Below are 25,541 nucleotides of genomic sequence, written 5' to 3'. Positions count from 1 at the left end.
AACTAATCCGACCCAATCTGAAATTATCTTGATAACCAAGACTGGATCTAACCAAAATGGGCCTGTCTGACATGCACAGTAGCTTAGACTTTAAACTATAAATCACCTAAATCTCATTATAATGCTAAAATTCACACTCAAGAGGAGTGAGTGCCAAGATGGTGGCTTAATGAGGTGTGGGGTTTAGTTCATCCTCCAGAGCAGCTAGTAAATAGCCAGGAACAGGACAGAACAACTCATGGGGCCACATCGGTGAACGGACACACAGTGTACCCCAGTCTGGACCAGCTGGACCAGCTGTGAGCCCCTCCAAAACTGTGAGTTCCCCAAACCGTGGGGCCGGTGCCCCTCCCCCACAGGCTGCTTCCAGAGGGGAAAGGAAAGGGACTTTACTAGCAGCAGGGGCTGAGCACAACTAAGCTCTAATTGTGGAATTAATTCACAAATTCTGACCCCTAAAAATAGGGCCCCAGCTCAGTTGAACCTCCAGTCAAAGCAGAGGTTGCTGATTTTTGCCCCAGTGCAGAAGGGGCAGGGCTGACAGAAAAAGAAAAAAAGAACAAAAGAAAGAGAGGTGTTTTTGGATCAGATAGCAGCACATCATACTTGAAAGGGCCTGGATGCTGAAGGAAAGGAGGGGGCACATAGGATCTTAAGGTACACAAAGCAACATACCAACCTATGCTCTTGATTGGCAAGCACATGGAATGGGTGTCCTGCTCCGAAAAGGATTTTCCTCTTTCTTTTTTGTGGCTGTGTTTCTATGGCTTGACTGCCTCTGGATACAAATGCAAGGCTTCTCAGGCTCCAACTGCCCCAGGCATAGGCAGAATTAAGCTTGTTTGAAACCCTTCCCCAGGGGAGGGTTGGGGCCCAGCTCAGGTGGATTCCTACCCTCAAGGAATTCAGACCCCAGGGTCTGAAAAAGTGAAACAATTAAAGCCAGCTTACAACCTCTCCTATGTCTCAAACATGCCCCCAGCAGGAAGAGTCTGATGAAGGTAAAGGTACCACATCACCTTATGTTGGTGGGACCCATGGGCAGGAAAGAGCCATATACTGGGCAGGATAGGAAAAATGCAGAGTCCAGAGGCTTCATAGAAAAGTCTTTCAAGCTGTTGGCTCTCACCATCAGGGAAAACTGACACAGGTGACTCTTTCCTCCTGAGAGGAGGCCAGAGTTGTCTGGGAAAATCTGGCTGGGGTCTATAATACCTAAGTAGACCCTCTTAAGGGGTGGGTGGGGGGAGGGGAGGCTCCATACAGACAGGGCAAGAAACAAAAAAGCAAGAACTGAAAAATTCTGACCTGTTAAACAAAACCTAAGCTAGAGGTCCAGAATAAACCAAACTGAATGTCAAAGAACAGACAGACAACAAAATTATCCAGCAAGAAAATCCTAGGTAAAAGAAGTGAAAACAATCTCCAGAATAAACTAGTTAAGGTAATTAAATGTTTAGACACCAGCAAAAAATAATGAACCAAAAATAACTAGGAAAATTGAAGATATGGCCCAGTCAAAGGAATAAACCAACAATCCAAATGAGATACAGGAGTTGAAACAATTAATTCAGAATGTTCAAGCAGACATGGAAAATCTCATCAAAAATCAAATCAATGAATTGAGGGAGGATATAAAGAAGGCAAGGAATGAACAAAAAAAGAAATTGAAAGTCTGAAAAAACAAATCATAGAATTTATGGAAATGAAAGGCACAGTAGAAGAGATGAAAAAAACAATGGAAATGTACAATGTCAGACTTCAAGAGGCAGAAGATAGGGCTAGTGAGCTGGAGGACAGAACATCTGTAATCCAACAAGCAAAAGAAAATATAGGGAAAAGAATGGAAAAATATGAGCAGGGACTCAGGGAATGGAATGACAACATGAAGTTCATGAATATACATGTGGGTGTCGCAGAAGGAGAAGAGAATGGAAAAGGAGGAGAAAAACCAATGGAGGAAATTATCACTGAAAATTTCCCAGCTCTTATGAAAGACTTAAAATTACAGATCCAAGAAGTGCAGCATATTCCAAAAGAAAATAGATCCAAATAGATGCACTCCAAGACACTTGCTAATCAGACTGTCAGATGTCAAAGAGAAAGAATCTTGAAAGGAACAAGACAAAAGCAATCCATCACATATAAGGGAAGCCCAATAAGACTATGTGTAGATTTCTCAGCAGAAACCATGGAGGTGAGACGACAGTAGGATGGTATATTTAAATTACTAAAAGAGAAAAACTGCCAACCAAGAATTCTATATCCGGCAAAACTGTCCTTCAAAAATGAGGGAGAAGTTAAAACATTTTAAGACAAAAAAATCACTCTGCAAGAAATACTAAAGGGAGCACTGGAGACAGATACAAAAAGTCAGGAGTGAGAGGTGTGGAGAAGAGTGTAGAAATAAAGATTATCAGTAAAGGTAAAAAGAAGGAAAATTAGATATGACATATAAAATCCAAAAGGCAAAATGGTAGGAGAAAGTATTTCCCATAGAGTAATAACACTAAATGTTAATGGATTAAACTCCCCAATCAAAAGACATAGACTGGCAGAATGGATTGAAAAACAGGACCCATCTATATGCTATCTATAGGAAACACATCTTAGACCCAAGGATAAACATAGGTTGAAAGTGAAAGGTTTGGAAAAGATATTTCATACAAATAACAATCAGAAAAAAGCAGGAGTAGCTATACTAATATCCAGCAAATTAGACTTCAAATGTAGAACAGTTCAAAGAGACAAGGAAGGACACCATGTATTAATGAAAGGAACAATTCAACAAGAAGACATAACAATCATAAATATTTATTCACTGAGCCAGAATGCTCCAAAATATAAGGGGAAAACACTGAAAAGAGAAATAGACATACCCACCATAATAGTTGGAGACTGCAGTTCCCCACTCTCATCAGTAGACAGAACACTTAGACAGAGAATCCATAAACAAACAGAGAATTTGAATAATACAATAAATGAGCAGGACTTAACAGACATTTATAGAACATTACACCCCAAAACAGCAGGATACATCTTTTTCTCAAGTGCTCATGGATCATTCTCAAGGATAGACCATATGCTGGGTCACAAAGCAAGTCTTAATGAATTTTAAAAGATTGAAATCATACAAAGCACATTCTCAGATCATAAAGGAATGAAGTTGGAAATCAATAATAGGCAGAGGGCCAGAAAATTCACAAATATGTGGAGGCTCAACAACACACTCTTAAACAACCAGTGGGTCAAGGAAGAAATTACAAGAGAAATCAGTAAATATTTCAAGGCAAATGAAAATGAAAACACAACATATCAAAATTTATGGGATGCAGCAAAGGCAGTGCTAAGAGGGAAATTTATTTCCCTAAATGCCTATATCAAAAAAGAAAAAAGAGCAAAAATTGAGGAATTAACTGTCCTCTTGGAAGAACTAGAGAAAGAACAGCAAATTAACCCCAAAACAAGCAAAAGGAAAGAAATAATGAAGATTATACAGAAATAAATGAAACTGAGAACATGAAAACAATTGAGAAAATCAACAAAACCAGAAGTTGGTTCTATGAGAAAATCAATAAGATTGATGGACACTTAGTGAGGTCAACAAAAAGAAGAAGAGAGGATGCAAAAAAATAAAATCAGAAATGGAAAAGGAGACATAGCCACTGACCCCACAGAAATAAAGGAAGTAATGAGAGTATACTATGAATAAATTTATGGTAATAAACTCAACAATGTAGATGAAATGGACAACTTCCTAGAAAGGCATAAACAACCAACATTGACTCAAGAAGAAATAGACGACCTCAACAAACCAATCACAAGTAAAGAAATTGAATCAGTCATTTAGAAGCTCCCCCAAAAGAAAAGTCCAGGACCAGATGGCTTCATATGTGAATTTTACCAAACATTCCAGAATGAATTATTACCAATCCTGCTCAAACTCTTCAAAAACATTGAAAAGGAGGGAAAGCTACCTAACTCATTCAATGAGGCGAACATTACCCTCATACCAAAGCCAGACAAAGACATTGCAAAAAAAAAGAAAACTGCAGACCAATCTCTCTAATGAATATAGATACAAAACATCCTCAAGAAAATTCTTGCAAATTGAATCCAGCAGCACATTAAAAGAATTATACATCATGACCAAGTAGGATTCATCCCAGGTATGTAAGGATGGTGCGACATAAGAAAATCAATTAATGTAATACACCATATCAACAAATCAAAGCAGAAAAACCACATGATCATCTCAATTGATGCACAAAAGGCATTTGACAAAATTCAACATCCTTTCCTGTTGAAGACACTTCCAATGATAGGAATTGAAGGGAACTTCCTCAACATGATAAAGGGAATATATGAAAAACCCACTGCTTACATCATCTTCAATGGGGAAAAACTGAAAACTTTCCCCCTAAGATCAGGAACAAGACAAGTATGTCCACTATAACCATTTGTTAATCAACATTGTGTTGGAAGTTCTAGCCGGAGCAATTAGATAAGAAAAAGAAATGCAAGGCATCAAAATTGGAAAGGAAGAAGTAAAACTCTCACTGTCTGCAGATGATATGATACGATATGTCAAAAACCCTGAAAAATCCACAGCAAAACTACTAGACCTAATAAATGAGTAAGCAAAGTGGCAGGTTACAAGTTCAACACTCAAAAATCTGTAGTGTTTCTATAAACTAATAATGAACAATATGAGGAGGAAATCAAGAAAAAAATCCATTTACAATTGCAACCAAAAGAATAAAATATTTAGGAATAAATTTAACTAAAGAGACAAAAGACCTATACAAAGAAAACTACAAGAAATTCTTAAAAGAAATCACAGAAGACCTAAATAAATGGGAGGGCATACCTGTTCATGGATTGGAAGACTAAATATAGTTAAGATGTCAATTCTACCTAAAATGATTGACAGATTCAATGCTATACCAATTAAAATCCCAAAAACTTACTTTTCAGAAATAGAAAAACCAATAACCAAATTTGTCTGAAAGGGCAGAATGCCCTGAATAGCTAAAAGAATCCTGAGAAAGAAAAATGATGTCAAAGGTCTCATGCTACCTGACTTTAAGGCGTATTATGAAGCTACAATGGTCAAAACGGCATGGTAATGGCATAAAGATAAACGAACTGACCAATAAAAATAAATAGAGTGTTCAGATATAGACCCTCTCATCTATGGACAATTGATCTTTGATAAGGCACTTGGGACAGAACAGTCTCTTCAATAAATGGTGCCTAGAGAACTGGATATCCATATGCAAAAGAATGAAAGAGGATCCATATCTCACACCCTATACAAAAATTAACTCAAAATGGATCAAAGACCTAAACATTAGATCTAAGACTATAAAACCATTACAAGAAAATATAGGGAAATATCTTATAAAGCTTATAATAGGAGGCGGTTTCCTAGACCTTAAACTCAAATCATGAGCCTTGAAGAAAGAAAGAAAGAAACAGGAACTCCTCAAAATTAAACATGTTTATGCATCAAAGAACTTTGTCAAGAAAGTAAAAAGACAGCCTATACAATGGGAGACAATATCTGGAAATGATATATCAGATAAAGATCTAGTATCTAGAGTATATAAACATATTGTTCAACACAACAACTAAAAGACAGACAACCCAATTATAAAATAGGCAAAAGACTTGAACAGACACTTCTTAGAAGAGGAAATACAAATGGCGAAAAGGCATACGAAAAGATGCTCAACTTCCCTGACTATTAGGGAAATGCAAATCAAAACCACAATGAGATATCATCTCACACCCACCAGAATGGCCATTATCAATAAAACAGAAAATGACAAGTGCTGGAGAGGATGTGGAGAAAGAGGCACACTTATTCACTGTTGGTGGGAATATCAAATGGTACAACTGCTGTGGAAGGCAGTTTGGCGGGTCCTCAGGAAGTTAAGTATAGGATTGCCATATGACCCAGCAATACCATTGCTAGGTATCTGCTCAGAGGACATAAGGGTAAGGACACAAACAGACATTTGCATACCAATGTTTATAGCAGCATTGTTTACAATTGCAAAGAGATGGAAACAGCCAAAATGCCCATCAACAAACGAGTGGCTAAACAATCTGTGGTATATATATCCAATGGAATATTATGCAGCTGTAAGAGAGAATAAAGTTATGAAGTATGTAACAACATGAATGGACCTTACGGACATTATGCTGAGTGAAATTAGCCAGAAACAAAAGGACAAATACTGTATGGTCTCACTGATACAAACTGACATTTGTGAATGAACTTGGAGAATTTTACCAATATGGTAAGATATTGGGTAATTGGAGCTGAAGGGATACAGATTGTGCAACAGGACTGATTGTAAAAATTCAGAAATGGATAGCACAATACTACCGATCTGTAATACAATAATGTTAGAACACTGAATGAAGCTGAATGTAAGAATGATACAGCTAGGAGGGCTGGGGGCACAAATGAAATCAGAAAGAAAGGTAGACAATAAAGACTGAGATGGTATAATCTAGGGATGCCTAGAGTGTATAATGATACTGGCTAAACTACAAATTTTAAAATGTTTTTGCATGAGGAAGAACAAAGTAATGTCAATACTGCAGGGTGTTGAAAATAGATGGTAATTAATATTTTAAAAATTTAACATATGTGAGACTAAAGCAAAAAATGCTTATTTGGTACAAAATTTATATTCTGACTAGTGCAGTTCCTAATACAACTTATCTGGACAGCTTAATTGAATACCATAAGTACATGGAACCTTGAGTAGGGCATAGTATTTTATAGGTTTGTTCAGAGTGATGCTCTGATAAATCTCAGAGTGCTTTGAACAGTGAATAAAAAAATATTTGCAAAGTCCCCTTGGGGGAATAGTTAGAAAGGGGGAAAATTCAACTACCCCAAGTGGAAAATTCTTGATATTCTCACAAGCAGTGTGGACAATCAAAGCTATAGGGTGAGCCCCCAGTCTTGGGGTTTGTTCATATGAAACTTAAACCCACGAAGGATAGGTCCAGCCTACTTAAAATTAGGCCTAAGAGTCACCCCTCAAGAGAACCTCTTTTGTTGCTCAGATGTGGCCTCTCTCTTCAGCCAACACAACAAGCAAACTCATTGCTCCCCCCCTGTCTACGTGGGGCATGCCTCCCAGGGGTGTGGACCTTCCTGGCAACGTGGGACAGAAATCCTAGAATGAGCTGCGACTCAGCATCAAGGGATTGAGAAAGGGGGAAGAGTGAAATGAGACAAAGTGTCAATGGCTGAGAGATTCCAAACGGAGTCAAGAGGTTATCCTGGGGGTTATTCTCACACATTAGATAGATATTGCCTTGTTAGTTGAGATGTAATGGAGAGGCTGGAGGGGACTGCCTGAAAATGTAGAGCTGTGTTCCAGTAGCCATGTTTCTTGAAGATGATTGTATAATGATATAGCTTTCACAGTGTGACTGTGTGATTGTGAAAACCTTGTGTCTGATGCTCCTTTTATCTACCTTATCGACAGACAAATAAAACATATGGAATAAAAATAATTAATAGGAGGAACAAATGTCAAAATAAATTTAGTAGATTGAAATGCTAGGGATCAGTGAAAGGGAAGGGTAAGAGGTATGGTATGTATGAATTTTTTCTGCTTTTTTCTTTCTTTTTCTGAATTGATGCAAATGTTCTAAGAAATGATCATGATGATGAATATACAATGAAGTGATGATATTGTGAATTACTGATTATATATGTAGAACGGAATGATCATAACAAAAGAATGTGTTTGTTGTTATGTTCTTTAAAAATTAAAAAAATAATAAATTAAAAAAATCACACCCATCATCACATTAAGGCTGCCATTTTCCTATATACATTCTGTGACTAAGCATGTAATCAGTCTGTGCACACTCAATAATTAGACCACCTCTAATTACATCATCTGGGACAACTGTGCTCATTACTATAAAACCTGCCCATTTTTTGATAAAAGTATCTATAAAAGTATCAGAATTACTGTAGTTCAGGGAGACAGATTTGGGGCTGATAAGCCATCTGCTCTCCTACTGCATGCCTAGTAATAAACTCTTTCTGTCTTCGAAATCTCGGACTCTCAGGAATTGGTTATCGTGTGTGTCAGGCGAAAGAATCCATGGTCTTTGCCCGGTAACAGAAGGACCAGGAGATTGTCCTCCTGTGTGACAGAGGCGAATTAGATGCCGCAGCCTGTCTTCAGAGTCCAGGTAACATCCTGCTGATGCCTTGAGGTGCACATTTTTACAGCATAAGAATTTAAATTTTAAGCTAATAAATCCCCATTGTAAAAGCCAACCCATTTCTGTTATACTGCATTTTGGCAGCTTTACCAAAGCAAAACAATGTCTAGTCATGTTTCATCTTCCAAGGTTACAAGGACCAACATAAGCACTCAGTGAAAAGTTACTGAATAAATGAATGGATAAATAAATATAAATAGAAATTAGATGACCTTTGTGCACTCACAGGTAGGAATAAGGGACATATCCGTGGGAAACAGCATGAACTGGTAAACTAGGGCCATCTCAGATGCCCACACACATCCCCCAGGTTTTGACATTTTATAGACAGCATCTTGATTTGATTATTTCTGAGACCCCTAAACATTAGTGATCAAAAGACAGATTAAACTGAATTACATAAAATTGTATTTATTTCAGTGTAGATTTATTTGTACACTGAGACATATTCAGCAGGTTTATATGTAAATATGTATTTGCGTATATGACATATAGAGTGGCAGGCTGAGTCATGGCCCCCCAAAGATGCCATGTCCTAGTCCCCAGTGAATATTTTATGTTATATGGCAAAAAAGACTTCACAGATGTGGTTAAGGATTTTAAGATGGGAAGATTATCCTGGATTTATCTGGGGGGACCTAAAGTAATCAGTAGGACCCTTATGACAAGAAGGCAGGAGTGCCAGCGTCAGAAAGCAGGTTTGGAAGATGCTGTGAAGATGGAGGAAGGGGTCTTGAATCAAGGAATGCAGGTAACCTTCCTCAGCTGGAAAAGATAAGGCCCCCTTAAAGCTTCCGGAGGGAACACAGCCTTATTAACACCTTGATTTTAGCCTAGTGAGACATCTGTCTTACAGAATGAACGGTCAGTTGATTAATTGATGTTATTTTAAGCCTGTAAAATGTAAATTGTTGGTGAATTGTTATAGTAGCAATAGGAAACATACACATATGGGTGTGTGCATGTGATGCATATGTGTATATATATGCATATGTATGTGTATATGTATATGTATAGTGGTTATTTGTCAATACTCTAGTACAATTGCCTTTCTTTTGCTTAGAGTTTAGAGGTTGAGACAGCCACAAAAGGTACACAAATCATTACATATTTACAACTGTGTTAGGTGCTAATGAAAAGTACACTGACCTAGGAGTATGTTTAATACCCATGCTTCTTTCTCCTTGTTAAGGTGATAACAGTAATATATTTATACACACACACACGCATACATTTCTCCAAATTCTCCAGAATATATATAAAATTGATCATCTGCATATACAAGGGGACATAATGTTGTATCATTTTTGTAAATTTAAAATAAAACAAATTTTTTAAGAGAACAGCGCAGAAATTTTTGAATGTACCGCATCATTTGTGACTATGACTTATTTACGTCTAGTTTGGCAATGTAAGCCTAGAGTAGATTCAAATATGTTTTCTAAGAAAGAATACGACTGTGCTAGTTTGAAAGTGTTGTGCGCCCCAGAAAAGCCACGTTCATTAAATGCTGATTCGATATTGTAGGGTGGAAACCCTTTTGATTATATTCTCTCCACAGAAATGTGGCGTGCCCAACTAAAGGGGTTTGGCCCTGTAGTAAGATGGAGATGTCAGTCTGCCCATTCAAGACGGGTCCCAATTAGGTTACTGGAGTCCTTTAAAAGGAGGAACATTTTGAAGAAATGACAGAGCAGATGCAGACACTTGGAGAACAGCTGCTTCATAGCCAGCAGAGACATGTGGAGATACTAGGAGCACCCACAGAGAGAGCAAATGTCTCAACATTGGCAGGGCCCAGTAGATGTCGCCATGTGCCTTCCCATGAGATACTACGCACACCAGGACCCAGAGTTGGGTCTCAGAGGATCTAAGTGAAGGCCCATAGATGCTTAGAGAGGAAATCACTGGCATCAGAGGCTGGAAGCAACAAACCTGGAATAAGGACCAGCAGTCGCCAGCAACATGCCATCCAGTTGACAGGAAGGTAACCTCTTGTTGATGCATTATTTTGGACATTCTCACAGCCACAGAACTATAAACTTGTAACATAATAAATTCCCTTTATAAAAACTGTTCCATTTCTGGTATAATAAACTCTGGCAGCTTAACAAACTAATACAACTATTAAAAAAGAGCTACGTTTAAAAATAAAGTTTCTATGCTTAGCAGAATTTTATGAGATTTTAGCAATAAGGAATATTTTAATATTTAGTATGAAATATCCCTAAATCCCCTACATGTCAGAATATGATGCTAACGAATGAAAGTAATCTCCTTTCTATCTGAGAGATTTTACTTTTAGTTAGCCAAAATACTAATATCTGTGATTATTAATTTTATAATATTCAAAAATAGACTTCTTTGTTTATTTCAAGATAAAATTGACAACAATAATTACATTAGGATATATTCTCCAGTAATACCTAAAATGCTTTTGTTGTCAGAAATACAATGATGTCCGTCACTGACAATCAGTCACATTTTTTCCAGGAAAAGATTACCCAAAGCTTCAGTATTGCATAGTGTATATTAAAGACAACAAAGATAATTAACTCGGACTATTTACCCAGCCATTATCTTGCATGCTCAAATAAAAATTGTAATATTCTTCTCAAAATCCAAAACAGTTTGTGCTTATTTTATCACACGCTGTGGGATTTTGTTGTTTTTAATGGCATAATTGATTCCTTGTTGCAGAACAAGAAATGTGCAGAAAATTTATGTGAACCATTTATCATCTTTTGTCATGTTAATTTTTAAATATGTTCTTTGGGGAGATAAGTATAAAAGGCCACAGAAGAAAAACATAAGAAGTGGTTGGTTTTCTTAACAGTTTTCTCAAAAATGAAACTATGGTATTTGAAATATTAGTCTTTTAAAATATGTTGATATTTTAGGGCAAAATTGATGTTCTTATTTCATCTTGTTTTCCCCAAGCATTTTGTGATGAAAAGAGAGATAATCGCCCTGATAATCTTTTCTGGTTTTATAAGAAATAGATTTGTATTTCCATATAATGTTAACGAAGAAACAGCATTTAATGATATAATCTAGAGAAATTAATGAAATAACTGAAATTCAACTTAGTCGATTTTATTTGAGATATCAAAGTCCAACCTTCCTTTGAATATAAACCTCTTGAGGACAGGACCACATAAGTAATTCTCAATTGTTATACAATATCCATTTGTGATGACTATATTCACTTGCATTATAAGGATTTTCTAAATTCCCAAGGTATTCTAAACAAATTGTGAAATATATAACTTTCCATAGATGCAGAATGTATCAGACTTCCCCAAAGATGTTTAATCAGAATGATATTGAAGTGCATTCTGTGTCAAATATGTCTCAGAGACCCTTGACATGTGTTTTAGTTTGTTAATGCTGCGGGAGATGCAATGCACCAGAAATAGACAGCTTTTATAAAGGGAATTTATTTATTAAATTGCAAGTTTATAGTTCTAAGTTCATAAAAATGTCCAAACTAAGGCATCCAGAGAAAGATTCCTTGACTCAAGAAAGGCCAACCTGGGAAGGCAGTGATTGGCATCTGCTGGTCCTTTGAATTCTCCTTTGAAACACCTTCCCCAGAGGTATTTTCTTTCTGAATCTACAAACTTTTTCTCTCCAAAAGCTCTGAAGATTTTTCCAAAATGGTTCACTCTTAAAGGACTCCAGTAAGTGATTCCACCTTGAATGGGAGGAGACACATCTCCATGGAAAACCACCTAATCAGAAAGTCCCACTCACAATTGGATGAGTCACATCTCCATGGAAACAACTTAATCAAAAAGATCCCATTCAAAAATACTGAATCAGGATTAAAGAACATGGCTTTTCTGTGATACACAAGAGTTTCCAACTGGTACAAAATGTAATACTGAACAGATGTTTATTGTAATCCAATTAGAAATTTTTACTGCTGCACTGATCAGAACCTTCACAATCCTAATGAGTGCTGTGAATTTCCAGGAATGGATAAAGTATGCAATGCTTTGCCAGTTAGGGAAATTGGTCCTAGTTTTCTTCATTCTATAGTCCTGAGCTTCCACGTCAGGCAGCAGATTCTAAATGGGAATGATGCTGCTTTTAAGCATATCCAAAAACTTTAGGAAGATCTGTCAGTTTCCTTCTTTCTTCATACAAGAGATCTAGATTAGAGAACACTTATTGAATTGACTTGTAAATTCAATCTGACATTAACTTTAATGATTTATGGACCCACCCAACATTCATTCATCCTCATGTGAAATCAGCCCCAGGTTTCAGAAGGGTTTTCCCTTCATCCACACTCAGTACGTGTAGTTTAGGTAAAGCTTACTGAACCCCAGCTCCAGGCATGGGCATGTGACCCGTGCTTAAATTTTTCACACCCTCCACCTGCAGACATTAGTTCGGGAATGAGTTTCTGACCCAGTTCAAGGCAATGAAAATCAAGCTAAACACTTTTTTATTTTTCCTAACGGGAATCTGGGGAAAGAGATTTGCCATTTTCCAATGAGACTGTAGCAGAAAAGTGACATGAGGCTGGCGCTCCCAGGGAGAAAATGTAGAACATGAGAACGAAGCCAAGGCAGGAAAAGCAGGGCTTAGAAATAGAAGTAAAGCAGAGTCTACTCACCTTGCCTGATGTGCCTCCAGACCTTCCAGGCATGTGAGACTATCTTTTGGTTAAGCCATTTGAGCTGAATTTTGTCACTTACAATGAATGGATACATGAACTAAATCAATGCCTGTACAGCTATACTGAGTGTTCAGATAAGACCACTTCACTATGTCACTCCTGGCGATATTTTAGAAAAACTGCAGTTCTCTTATTCATAACCTAAACCAAATTATGATTCCCTTTCAAAGTCACCTCACTGAGAATCTCTTCAAGCAATGTACTGTTATAGAAGAGAGAAAAACAAACATTCTTTGATGGCCATATACATAAAAATGAGAACACTGTGAAAAAGAAATGAATTATTACCAAGACATGAGTCTATTTTAGAAAACAGAAATTGATTGAGTCAGTTCTCAGGTGATGCGTATATCTCAATTTATTTATAACTTGAATAAATATTGCAAGATCCTTTAAAGCACACCCATCTCAATGCTATGAAATCATCAATTAATTTTCAAACTGAGCAGGCAGTTGAAACTTTTTGTTAATAAAGAAGAAAGACATGTTACAAAAGTGAGGCACAGATAAAATGTGATGATTATTACTCAGCTAATAATTTGAAAGACAAGTAAATTAGAGGTTAAAACTTGTGCCTCTTTTTATGTTTTCTTAAAGAAAACATTAATGGAATTATCAACAAATGTCTTACATACTCTTTGGTATTTTCATCCAGATAAATCCTGCAGCCCATTGCCACTCAGCAGTGATTTGAAGCAGCAGAACTGCTCTTAACATTTACTCTTGCTTGATGAGAAGATGTTGAAATACTCAGAAGTACACTTATTAAGTAAAAGAAATGACAGTGCGCACTTTCTGTCTCTAAATGTTGATAAGGGGCTCAGAGGTAAAGGAGGCGATGCTTGCAAAATGCTAAGTTGTACATGAAAAGAAAGTAAGTCAGGTTTCCTGTATTTCTTTATAAATCCTGATTTGCATTTGTTTATCTAACAAAAATATACTTAATAAACATAAAGGGAAAAATAAGTTATCAGAAAGCAAATTGAGATTAATGTGAATTTAGAGAGTCACATTATCATGGTGAGAAGCCTCAGGGCATGAATTAGTCATTCATTAACATTTGCCTCTGGTGACTAGAGGCACAGAGTTAATAACTTATGTAATGTGTTTATCTGCTAATTTAGTCATTTACTTGATAGATGTGAGAGACTTGCAAAGAAAGGTTATAAAGGTACTCACAGGTACTTTGTCAGTGTACCAGAAGATTTGCAATAAATGCAACAGATAAAACTTTTCAAATAAATTTAAAGTATCAGTAAGCCAATTCATTCATAGCACTATAGACGTGTATGAAACAGGAGAGAGTGGTGCCATTTCATCAAAGTGCTGTGTGGGGGTACAAGCAATATACTCAGTGTAATGCTGGGGGCACTGTAAAGGGAGGACAGCTGTGAAATATTCAAAATGTGGTTGTCTCTGTTTAGCCCTTATCTTCATTTCTTTCATTTCATGCATTTGAGCCCCAGGAAGGTGGAGGTTAAACAGGCTGAAAGTGAAAAGCTGTGATTGTCTGGAATTCCCTGCAGGTTACCTGTAATCCCCCTTTACAATCAACCGAGACTTTGAACAGTCTTCATGTTTTGCTTTGCAGAATAAGAATTTCATAAAATATACAAGCTCCTTTTTTGCTTTTTTCTGTGAATAAAAATGTCAGTCTGTGATATAATTTTCAGTAGACATGTTTTCAAAATCCTCTGATTTTATGGACTTTTAAGTCAGTATTTAGAAGAGAAAATGCAAAGTGAAAATGTGCCTTTTGTGTGAAGACTAAAAGTTTTGTTTCAAGTACAGAGCTGTTCAGGTGGCACTGTCTATTGGCTAGATCACTATATTTTATGAAAAAAATACATATATACATACAGTGTAGAAGAGTCAGCATTTTAGTAGTAACACGGAATTCCCGCAAAGTTCTGAAAATAACTTTTTGTTATGGGTAAGTTGTATACACTCAATTTTTATGCCACTATTTGTTTTGGATTAACAATTACATTTTCTTACATAAGCTATTGTAAACCTGGAATCAGAGCCAATAATCTTTCTGTATTTTAATGTAGAGCAGTATTACTGTGGTTAAAATGGTAGCATCCATCCAGCGTAAATATGCTCAAATTGCAAATAAATATACATGATGTATCTGCAGCTTCGCAAATATGAGGCAGGGGCTCCCTCTGCATAGCCATGTGTGCACTGCTGTGGCCTTTTCAACTTTATAATATAGATAATAAAGCCAAATCTTTAAGATCAGAATTACATAATTGGAATAAAAATCTAGCTCCATCTAATAAAATATTTCCTAACTACTCACTACATTTGAAATTGTATGATCACTGCCAGTAATAAATGTGCTTTTAAGAAAATAATCTACTCTTAGGCAGCAATGAAAAGTTATATGAAAATATCAAAAGATACTGTAGCTGTAAATGAAAAAAGGCAACCAAAGTTACTAAAGCTAAAGACACACTGAAAATATCAGTGGCTACGCAATCATTATGTTACAGTGCAGCCATCAAAGTGATAAATGTATGGTTACAATGCAAAAAAATCTGAACATGTTTTAAGAATGCAAAGGGTGCATTAATCATAGCACAACTGTAGTGTCACCACCAGCTGGTTGGCTTCTGTGAATGAATGCACACATCCTTGCCCTTCATTCCAAAAGCAGGTATCTTGTCTTCACTTCACACACCTATCCCAGGACACACTTGTACCTTATCATCACTGGAATTTGTTGTCTCTGAAATCTAAACTTCAAACAACACCCTCTGACCAAATCAGATCCTTCCAGATCAGAAAGTGAACTTCCTGATTGCTATTTTACTTGTTCTTCATCTTCAGTGTGGCCTCCAATCCTTGGACCACTTCATTTCTTGAAACTATCAACTGCCTCCCTGCTTCAGTTCCCATCCTCAGCAGGCTATTCCATGCTGCCATGGCAATCGCCTCAGCAATCATTCTGCAGATCACTAAGGTCAGCAATGGCTTTCATTTTGCCCAACCAATCAATACTTTTCTGATCTTACTTTTGTTAAAAAAAACTTTGTGCTTTTTGACCCTACTGACCACCCTGTGTTCCTAGCCATTTTGTTTGCACAAATGATTAAATAAAATGCACTGGTGGTACTCTTTACTACATGATACATTTTGCAAGAGGGTCATGGATCTACATCTTATCTGACTTGGCACTCCAATGCCTAGCACAGGTTGTGGTCAGTAGTAGATGCTGAATAAAATCTTACTGTATGAACAAACATTCTTCTCAAGTAAAATTATACCTGGGCTGATAATGACAATCAAAGAACAGAGTGAAAGAAAGCAGTTATTGTCATTCAAGTAGAGAGAAGGGGAAATTCTGAGGCCAAGATATTTAGTTAATGATAAATACTCTTGTTTCTTTTCTCTCTGATAAGTGGCAGCAAAGAGTTCACTCATCCCATATAAAAGATGATGAAGAGGTGCTATATACTCCATTCTATCCTACAAATTAGGCAAAGGACATGAGAACTTTCCTAGAGAACAAATTTTGTAGTAAGAATAACCATTACATGTTCTTTAAAATACATTCTCAGCTAATATAATATCTAGAGACACACGTCTGGTCTTTTGACAAAAAAAGCACTTTTGACAGGAAACTGCAAACCTCAGTTCTACTTCTGACTCGAGCTAATATGCTATGTTTTCTAAGAGAGGTTAGTTAATGCCTTAGAATTCAGTTTCCTTGCTTTTCAAAAGATTGGATTAGATGATTTTTAAGGTTCCTTTCAGCTCTAAAATTCTATTCCAATCCGATGAGATTTAAAATGTTAAAGCCCTTACATCTTATTTTTGTCAAATGTGAAAGTTACCATTCAGCACTTTATCTTGCAAAAAAATACGGTTTATTTGTCAGCATTTCATGATACTTAGATATAACGCTTTTATACTTCCATCTAGGACAAAAATGTTAGTTTTTCAGGCATTTCAATCCTTGTAGTTTTCATAAAGAAATAGCTGTATGTCCTATTGTTTATTTCCATTGGATTAGTAATAAATAATTTAAACAACTTTTTAGAGTTGGAAAACATTTTATGTGTTTTTTCTCTGAATTGCATGCTACAGTGTTTTATGCCAAATTAATTGCATCAAGCTAAGACAATGCAAATGCAGTCAGATAACAGCTACTAATACCTTGAGCTTATTTTCAGAAAGATGTCCATACAGTCCACTATTTTAATATTCTCAAATGAGGACTAACATCACTACCCATATTAACACATGGTGCATTTCAAGCCCTTCCTTTTAGATTTATAGAGTAGCATGCTATAAAAAAACTCTCTATACCAAAAAGAACATTTCTATTCTTACAACAATAAGCAGTTGCAACAAGCAATAGTTAATGCAAACATATTATACAAGTATGTTGAAATTACCTTTTTAAAAGTCAACAACCAGGACAGCATATGAATGTCACATAAAACTTGTTAAATTCAATGTATTCTCAGTTTGCTGCATTTGTCATTTGAAGGACTTAAATTAGGTGACTTTGGCTAGAATATCTTGTGATTTCATGAGAGAGGAGGGTAATTAATGAATGATACCAAACTTAAGCCACACCCTGAGACTTGTGTAGGACTATCATTGGAGAAGAGAGGGAGACTGGACTTTCAGGCAGAGAGGACATCCTAGACATGTTACTACACGTCCTTTCCCTGCCAAAGATAATTTATCCATCTCTAAGAGAGATGGCATAATGCATCCTGGGGTTGACACTGGGTGGAGAAGTCATCGTGAAACGAGCTGTGGATTCTGGTGCAGGCGGATAGCCGGCCCGAAGTGATCCACCAGTGGTGAAGACAAAGGAATAAATAAGCCAATGCCACTTTCCTTCTACCCTCTCATGTGCTGCCTTTGGCTGAAACCAAACAGGAAGCAGAGGGCAAGGGAGCTGGTCAGGCAGTGGCAGAGTGAAGAAGGGAAGACAATGGATGTGGAGGAGCCAACTGAAGTACCACAGAATAAAATGAAAATTTAATACTGGGTTTGTTAGTTTAACATGGTCAAATGAATAAACAAAAGCATCAAATCCTTTTAAAAAGTAAAAACAATAAAGTATTAAATCGAAACCCAGCAGAACTAAAACAAGAACAGGTAAAACTCTTGGAAATAAAAACATAATAATAAATGAAATCTTTTCATCTCAGTAGACTAGACAAGCCACAGTCAAGTAGAGACTTCTATGAATTGAAAGAGAATAAATAGAAACTCATCCAGATTGCAGCCCAGAGAGAATATTAGTTTATAAGTACATGAGAACAGTTAAGAGATGGGAAAGATGGATTATGAACATATGTATAATTATATTTTCTCAAGAAGAGATTAGAGAGAATGTTCAACAACCCAATTTTAAAAGACGTAATATCTCAGAATGTTACAAAATAGAAAGGGAACATAAGCCTTCGGATTAAATTTTGTATACAACAATCAATTAATTTCCATATAACAGCAACACACAATTATAGAACGGAATTTTTTAAAATAACATTTACAACATTAAAAAATAATCAATTACTTAGAAATAAATCCAATGAATGTAAAAGACTTGCAGGAGAAGACCTGTAATACGTTATTGAGAAAAATTAAAGACCAAAATTAAAGAAAGGACATACCATTGTGTCAAATTTCTGTTGCCCCCATAATGCTAAATAACGCATCCCCAAAAGCTAGGTGGCTTAAAACACAAGCATTCATTCAGCTAACTTTACACGCCAGCGATTTAGTCAGCGTGATTCTTCTGGGTTCACTTGAATGTCTGTGGGACTGGCTGGTTACAAGTTGAGGAGTTACATATCTGGGGGTCAGTACCATCACATTTGTGAAATCTGCCTCTGCTCTAGGAATTTGCTATATCCCTCCACCAGACTAACATCAACAAGTTCTCATGGCAAAGGGATAGAAGCAAGGTGGGAAATGGAAATAGATGCAAACTTTTTAATCCTCTGCAGCAAATCTGCTAACCTCCCACTAACCAAAGCAGTTTACTGGGCGGAGTGAAGCCAGGTTCCTCTCTTGAGGAGGGAACTGCTGGGTCACATTGCAAATGCACAGGTACAGGGAGGGATGCCAAACTGGAGCCACTAATGACAAAAAACATGTTTGCTAACTAGAAGACTCAAAATTGTGAAGGATGTGAATTCTTCCCAAATTGATCTTTAGATTCAGAGCAATTTAATATCCCATTGTGGAGAGGGTGAGTGGGGGGGGTGGAATCTGGTGTTATAATTCATATGAAAATGCAAAAAGTTATCTTAAGAAAAATCTTGAGGAATAGTAATAAACCTGGAGAACTAACACTATCATTTATCAAAATTATTCCAAAGTACAAGGATAGACACATAGAACAAGTGAACAGAACAAAGGATCCAGAACAAAGCTTTAGTTTTAAACCTTTTTAGAACAAAAGTGTGACACTGTAGTACCGTGGAGAAAGATAGTCTTCAACAAATGATGCTAGATTGATTGAAATTAATTTTGACTCCTCCCGGACACATATATATATAAAACAATTCCACATGGATTGTATATCTAATTGGGAAACGTAAGACAATAAATTCTAGAAGAAAACTTAGTATATCCTTATGGTTTGGACATAAGTAAATATTTCTTAAACAGGGCACCAAAAGGGCTAACCACAAAAAAAAATTAATAAATTAGACCACAAAATTAATGATAACTGATTTTGTGCTTAAGTAATAGAGAAATAGCAAAAATAAAACTTTATCTACATTGTCCAATATCTTAGCCTGTAGCCCTAATGGCTATTAAATTTCAATTTTAAATTAATTTAACACTTAAAATTCAGTTTCTCAGTTGCATTAAATATATTTCAAATGCTCAATAACCATACGTGACTAGTAATTGCCACAGTGGACAGTGCAGACACAGGATATTTCTGTCATAACAGAAGATTCTGTTGGTGAGCAATGAATCTAGATAATAACAAAATGTGCTAGGGGAGGGATTTAATGCTAATGCAACTACAATATGGTTTTTATCTTGCTAAAGAAAAGATAGAAATAACTTTAGATTTTTTTTGAAAAGTATAATCATGCTTCCTTGTAGAATAAGTAAGAAATAAAATGATCTAAAAAATAAAAATCAATCTCTATTTCTCTTCATACATGAAAACTAGAGAAAGGATTGTAGGAAACTACTAATCCAACAGAAGTCACAGAAGAAAGAAACACACACACACATACACTCACACACACACTCACTGGCTTAGAGGAGGTGTTTAATGTGTGCTCACATGAATGCCCAATGATATGAAATCCAGGCCTGGGATGGGTATTCAGTTCAATGTTCTCCTCAGGAAATATCCAACTAATCATTCAGCCATCCCTAGAGTGTGGTTTTATCCTAATGGTTCAAGGAAGTATCCATAAAAATACAAGGCAGAATAATGCTGGAAGGGGAAAAAAAAACTTATCCCCCATTGTCTCCCAACTAAGAACCATGAAAGATAGCATGCCCATTAGCCAGAATTTAGAACTTGGCTGCATACTTACACTTAAGGCTAAGGAGGCAGGAACATGTTGGCTTTTGTGTACATGGCCATGTTCCCAGCTAACTAATAATATAACTTTATTATGTTATTACTATTAGTTATATTAATTTAGAAGTAAAGGAGGACAGTGAGAGGAACACTATGCTATCTTTGCTATAGATAATTAATGCAAAATAAAAATAAAAAATAAGCTCTTGTATTAGCAATTATAATAAATATTAATGGATTAAATTCCTATATGAAAAGATAAAAATTGCAAGACTGTTTTTAAATCCAGCTGTATGCACCTTACATGAGATATATATAAAATAAAAAAGAAGAAAATAAAAGATTGGAAAATTATATTGTGTGAATAATAATCAAAAGAAAGATATATCAGTAATATTAAAATTGGACAAAATAATATTAAAGGTGCCTGCCTACCTAGTATACACTAAGAGTTATGAAAAGAAACTCACTCTAGACACATTTTGGTAAAATTTTGGAATGCCAGTGATAATGAGAAAATCATAAAGGCTTCCAGAGAGAGAAAAGAGATAACTTGCAAAGGAATAAGAATCAGATTGACAGCAGATTTATCATTGGAGACACTCGATACTAGAAGTAAATGGGGCAATATCATGAAAGTTCAGCAGGAAAACTATTTTAAACCTACAATCCTATACCCAGCCAAACTAGCATTCAGTTTTGAGGGTAAGGCAAAGATATTTTTGGATATTGAAGAATTCAGGAAATTTATTTCGTACATACATTCTTTGAAAGAATTACCGGCAGATGTATTATAGCATTGTGACTACAAACGTGGCATACAGATACAGACATACAATATCCTTCTTCCCAACACACACATCTAAAATCAACAGGTAAAACTGGAAAATAAAACACCACATCTCTACGTGGGAAGTGTAGATACAAAGCTAACAACATACTTAGGGCTGAGGGGAGAGGAAGGTTATAAGTATTACCTAAATGTTGGCAAACGTAAAGAGTATTTTAAGAAATGTAATGGTAAACATCGTAGTCTGTATAGGAGTAAACTTTCTATAGCCACAGAGGGAAGGGGGAAATCTGTTTGTGTAACCACAGAACAGGAAAAGGGAGAGGGAAAGAGATAGAAAAGCAAAGGGGAAAAGATGGCAAGATAAGTAGAAGAAATGCAAAAAGCTGAAAGCATACCAAGAGAAGGATATTTCATAACTTATTTGTCACGATGTGTATCTTGGATCTTTGCATTTTTCCTTTGAATATGTTTAATATGCTTATTAATAAAATTTTCTGTTTTACATCTTCTAAAAAATAACATTAAATGAAATTTTAAAAATAACATAAAAGTCAAGAAGCATTAACAGGGATAAAGAGGATCACAGAATCCTTCAAGAAATAGAAAAACTACAACCTTGCATGCAATTAACTACGTAGCCTCAAAATACATAGGGATGGGACAGAAGGAATTATTAACATGAATTGATATTTCCACAATTATAGTGGGAAATTTTAATACAACTGCATCAGGAATGATGAGACCAAGTAATCAATGGATATTTAATGTTAAAAATCAGCAATTGTTCTAGTACATATAGATATATAAATCCTGCATGCAAAAAACATAAAATATGTATTCTTTTTGTTCAATTTTTATTTTCATATAATTTTTAACGTATACACATATTGGAGAAATGGCACACTCAGTGCCAGATGTCCTCATTCATCTTCCCTTAATGTTTACAACTTGCATAAACATAGTATACTTATCAAAAATAAGAATTTAGCATCGTACAATACTATTACTTAAACTAAAGACTTTCTTTGAATTTCACCAGTTTTCTCACTAATGGACTTTTTCTGCTCCAAGATCAAATCCAGTGTACCATGTTGCATTTACTCATCCTGTCTCCTAAGTCTCCTCTAAACTGTGATAGTTTCTCATTCTTCACTTATTTTTCATGACCTTCACACTTTGGAGAGTACTGCTCAGTTATTTTCTAGAATGTCTCTCAATTTGGGTTTGTCTCATATTTTCTTATCATTAGATTGGATTTATGAATTTTTGCCAGGGATAAACCAAAAGTGATGTGTCCTTCACAGTACATTATATCAGGGAGAACGTGAGGCTGATACTTCTTATTACTGGTGGTGATAACTCTGATCACTTAGTTAAGATGGTGTCTTCCAGGTTTTTCCACTATAAAGTTACGGTTTTTCCCTTTGCAATCAATAAATGTGTTAAAACTAGGCAAGTGTCTTCAAATTTTCACCCACTGATTCGGAGCATACCTGGGAGTATTCTTCCTACAATAATCATCGGTGTGGTTTTCTTATGGGGGTTTAGTTTCCTTGTTTTATATTAATTAATTGTAATTAATAAATGCAAGCTATAAATAGATAAGCTATTGCTTTCATCTATCTATCTATCTATCTATTGATCGATCAATCTATCTGACTCAGTGGTTATTTCCTTTAGTCACTGGGTAAAATCCAGTGTTATCATTGTTTTGTTTCTCAGATTATTGCAAATTTGGCCACTGGGAGCTCTTTTAGGTTGGCTCCTATACCTTTCAATATGCTCTATCATTTTTCAAGCACTTTCTTACTTTTCAGCGTCAGAAGATGTCTAGGCACACTTTGTATTTTCCCTGCCCCAGACATGGAGTCAGCCACTTCCTTAAGGAGCTCTGTTTCTTTTTGACAATAATTTTTAAATTAACGTGCTTTAAGTACAAAGGTCATATTAATAAAATTTGATCCCATAATAAGTCATTAAAAGACTCAATAAAATTTTAAACCAACGTCAAAGAAAATAGGTTCTCTGATAATCAGTAAAGTCAATGTCAGAGTGCTGGCAAAATAAAATATTTTTTTCAGCAATGCTTATTGAAGAAGGAGAGACAGACCAAATTCTTATTAGAAATAAAAGGGAACAAAATCACAGATACAATAAGAATTTTTAAAATAATAACTTTATGAGAATATACTTGAAATCCTAAATGAAAGTAATAATTTTCTAGAAAATATATATAAATGACCAAATTTTTTGCCTGTATGAAGTTGAAAAGGTGAACGTATAATAATCATGATCAAAACTCCTGCCTTGTTCCCCATGATACAACAACCAAAAGGAAAAAGACCCAAACAATTTGCCAAGAGTTCAGGCAGTTGAAAAAGAGTGAAAAATCCTCCTCAAATATTACTAGGCCCATATTATTTTAATATTTTTATTTTTATTGATATATATTATATATTAATACACCACATAATCATCCAAAGTGTAAAATCAATGATTCACAATATCATCATATAGCTGTGCATTTATTACAATCGACTTTTGTGTGCGTATGTGTGAAAAATAACTTTCATACAAGATAAAGCAATAAATTTCAAATCACATTGCAACAATTAGTTATACACAGGATTCAGAGTTTGATATGGGTTACAACGTCACAATTTTAGGTTTCTACTTCTAGCTGCTCACCTTTGATAGGCCCATATTATATTGATATTCAAAGTAGACAAAGATAATAAAAGAGGGAACACTTTAGATGAAGCTCCTTTTTAAACACAGATGGAAAATTCTAAATAAAACAGTAATTGTATTTAGTACACTATGTACTTTTAAAATACATGATAATCAAGTTTATATCCAAAATTGCAAAGATATTTCCACATAAAAACAGGTTAGCTTAATAAACCATATTAATAGATTAAAGGAATAAATTTGTTTATTTGACTGACACTGAAAAAACATTACTAAAATCAAAACTTATTCTCAACAACAACAAACAAATGAACAAAAACTCAACAAACAAGGGTAGAAAGATACTCCCCCTAAACAGATGAAAAATGTCTAAAAAATCCACAGCGAACCACATTTGTGGGCCACAATTTTAAATTTCCTTAAGGACAGATAAAATACAAGGATATCCTCTGTTCCCATGATTGTAATTAGCATGGAAAATAAATCATTATTTATTTGATTTATACATACCTCGTATATAAGGTATGAAAAGAAAGAGACAAATCAGTCTTTAAAATTGCAGGCAGAATGACTTTTCACACCAAAAAATCTAGAGAATATACAAACAATTCAATTTATAAGAGTTCATCAAAATTGCCAGATAAAAGATCAACATATGATTAAAAATTATTCCAATAACCTATTAGAATAAACTACTGGAAATATAATAGAAAGAAAAAAGATTAGGTTAAGGTAAGAGTTAATGCATTAGGGTGCTGGGTAGAGGTGCACCAAATGCGTATTTTGGTCAAAGACCAAGTGTCACAATGTTAAAATCAATATATGGCCACAGATGAGAGAAAGTCAAATATGACTACTGTAGACAAACTTATAGAATATAAGAATAAATCTGTAGTTTCATAAAAATTGTAAATATTCTTAGAATTTCATTAAATGTCTGTGGTCAAATTTTAAATTATTATTTCATAATGCATAAAATTTTTTTTTCTACACTATCAGCCGCTACATTACTTCTGTAGCAACTGCAGCCAACATTAAAGCCATTAAATGGGCACTCATATTCAATTAAGTTTGGTTAAGGAGAAAAACTCAAGGCCTAAAGGGAATTAGTTACCTGAAAATTAAACATTTTAGGTTACTTTGTTTATGTTTTAATACAGTACACTGAACAATTGTACAAAGATTCAAATTGTCATATACTCTCTATCATTCTGCCTTATAGTAAATAGGATAAATATTTTGGATATATTCAAATGGTTCAAAAAGGAAAGGTTATTCTTCTTAAGTAGTCAACATATTCTCTGTCATTATTCTGATTTCATTCTCAAATTCAATCTTCAAACTTACCTTCCTGCAAATTTCACTATGTGAAGGCTTATGATAGTTTTTCATGATATTAGCATTTCACAGTCATGATTAATTACCACAACATTGTGCTTCTGCAATAACAAAAATACATTTTTACATCAAAATAATATAAAATTTGACCATAGAAAGAATACAGGAAGGATTTTCTGAGTTACATCCAGAATGTTTACATAAATTTGAAAAGAATATTTAGATATTCA

The sequence above is a fragment of the Tamandua tetradactyla genome, chromosome 26 (assembly GCF_023851605.1).
Source record: "Tamandua tetradactyla isolate mTamTet1 chromosome 26, mTamTet1.pri, whole genome shotgun sequence".
Lineage (NCBI taxonomy): Eukaryota > Metazoa > Chordata > Mammalia > Pilosa > Myrmecophagidae > Tamandua > Tamandua tetradactyla.
Note: the sequence above shows the minus strand (reverse complement) of the source record.